This window comes from Phascolarctos cinereus, unplaced genomic scaffold (genome assembly GCF_003287225.1).
Source record: "Phascolarctos cinereus isolate Bilbo 61053 unplaced genomic scaffold, phaCin_HiC Scaffold_5;HRSCAF=322, whole genome shotgun sequence".
NCBI classification, from domain to species: Eukaryota; Metazoa; Chordata; class Mammalia; order Diprotodontia; family Phascolarctidae; genus Phascolarctos; species Phascolarctos cinereus.
In genome coordinates, this window is record NW_027555958.1 from 342,609,763 (window position 1) to 342,612,523 (window position 2,761).

Sequence of the window (2,761 nt, forward strand, 5' to 3'; positions counted from 1 at the left end):
TGTTTTATGTGGAACCCATAGTAATGGTCTATAAGACAGATAGACAGAAGACAGAGAGATACATACATACATACATGCATACATGCATACATGCATCCATACATATACAGATAGATACACAAATGCATGCATACATTTTATATACATATTTATATGTGTATGTACACACTGAGCAGTCACATGGCTCTTAAGACAATACTCCCAGTCCTCTGAAGGGCCAGTGCTGCCTCCACAGATGGCCCACATCCCTGCTAGTATATTTATGATGGGCACAGATGATCCTCAAATAAAGCAGGATGTGGAAGGACCTGACAGAAGGGTCAGAATTAACTCCTTTTATATCAATTCACATAAAGAAGTAATGCCAAATTTAAGAAATTTGTGAATTCAACTGGCTACATGACAGAGGAAGAAAAATCCAGTGATTCCTTTGTTTTTGACAGAATGTTGAGTGATCAGGTGATAAGTGACATCCGCCAGGCACTTGCAGCTGCTCCATGGTGGTTGTTTGTTAAAGCAGCTCATTGTGACATCCAGAAGGCCCTGATTCTACTATTCTACACAGACTGGATCACCCAGTTCTTCACATCTCCTGGAATGAATTGGTGGCATACTACCCTTGGGCTAGAAAGCAGTTACTCACAGAAGTTGAATGGGAATATACCTGCAGAGGGGCCTTGAGAATAGGCTTTGCACTTGGGGCAACAATTTGCAGTCAAAAAGTCAACATTATACCAACATTTGGCAAGAAAAGTTCTCAGTGAGCAACACTGGTGAAGATGGCTACCAAGGAACTGAGCCTGTTAACTGTATTTCCTCCAAATGGATATGGTCTGTACAACACAGTGGGGAATACATGGGAGTGGACCTAGGACTGGTGAACTGTTCATTATTCTGTTGATGAAATGCTTAAACCCTTGATCATAAAGGGAACCCCTTTGGGAGTGACCAAGTGAAGAAAGGCTGATCATATATGTGTCATAGCTCCTATTTACACATACATTTGTGCTTCCTGCAGCCAAAACACACAAGACATCTCAGCTTTAGACCTTGGGTTCTGCTATGTCTTTTCGCAGATCCATGATAAAAGCCAAGGAGGGCAGTAGGCCTCATGTACAAGCTACCAAAAGAATGATGTCCAGCTTTCCCTGGGCTTCCTGGACAACTTTGAAGTGACCAATCTCTTGTAAAATGAAATGCTCAACTTTTGGCAGTTTCTGCACCCACTAGGCTGCTAACCAAAATACCACACCCCTCCTTCCCTTCAAGACTCAATCACTAACATAGTCTTAGTAGCCAACATTTTATTATTGTCATGGGTCTTTGGAGAAGGCTTCAATTTAACATTATTTTTAGGAGTGGTCTTTAAAGATAACACTTAACATTTAATGCCAATACTGCTTTCTTCCACTATCTGGAACACCCCTACTTCACTAACTTTAGTTTAAAGTGGGAATGCATAATTTAATTCATCTTTCTTTAATCTCAGAAACATGGTGCCAAATAAAAGGTCTGGAATTTTCCTGCCTGTAGTGGTTAAAACAGTGGAACAAACTTCTCAAATTTTGTATTTTTAAATTTGAAGCTTAAGCATATGAATTATGGAGGTAAGTACTTTATCAACTGATCCTGGCAAATCAATCAATAAATAAACATTTATTAAACACCTACTAAGTGCTAGGTACTGTACTCAAGATGGCGAACTGTCCTAATGATCCATTTGCCTTTTCTAGAAGAAGTTGAAGGTACCAGGTAGAAAACAACTAATTAATATGACCTAATAATTTGACTTGGACAAGAGCAGAAAAAATGTAATTCTATTGGTTCCAGAGACAGTCTATTTGGAATAGTTTTTAAATGGAGAAGAAACTATAAAGTGAGACTAAATAATAAAGGACTTGTTTTATCAATAAAGAGCTCAAAAATTCTATCCCAATAGGTTAGCCAAAATATTATTTATTCTCTAAATTGGTCATATATTTCTACCTTATTTTCCCAACTGCAAATAAAAAAAAAATTGCTTGATAAAATCTCCAATTAACTTTAAACAAAGGTTAACCTGAGATCATGTCTACAATTTCCTTTCACACTTGTATGAAATTGAATCCAAAGATACTTTTTGTCACATTTAAAGAAGATTAGGTGTTATGTGTCAGCTCTTTTGCACTATACTTTAATAATGGAATACTGGGAAGAAAAATAGAATTAGTGCCAAGACTTGGAATCATAAATTTGATCAAGTCAAAACTTGCTATGTTTCAGCTTTCTCTGCTATGACATAGTAACTATAATAAGTAGCCTATGTAAATCACAGTGTTGCTGTAGTGAAAGCACTGTTTACATTGTAAGCAATATATAAATGTAAATTATTAATATGATTGTGTCATTCTGCCTTTCATCATTCAAAATCCATTTTCCTAGATGCAGAAGATTAAAATTAATATGAGTTGAGTATTTCTGAATTTTTTGTTCATATATTATCTTCATTAAGTAGTGGGCTCATACTTTCCATTTTGCTCTAAATAGAATTAAGTTTGTGATAGTCAAATTTGCTTGGCAGTTGGTATATTCCATAGATCAATGAAACTTTCTTTGCGTATTATTACCTTTATTCATCGGTCATCTTCCTGTTACATAGTAGGCATTTAATAAATGTGTTGACTTGCTTTCCTATAGCAGTTGTTGTTTATGCTGCACAATTTATAACTTAATTTTATTCTGTATTTAATATTCCTTTGAAGTCTTATGTTCATAGGTCTCA

At 35.9% G+C, this 2,761-nt stretch overlaps 1 pseudogene; it reads left to right on the forward strand.

Annotated features, from left to right (window-relative positions):
* Positions 1 to 235: 235 nt before the first annotated feature.
* LOC110205430 (formylglycine-generating enzyme-like) lies at positions 236 to 1,106 on the forward strand (annotated as a pseudogene).
* The last annotated feature ends 1,655 nt before the right edge of the window (positions 1,107 to 2,761 follow it).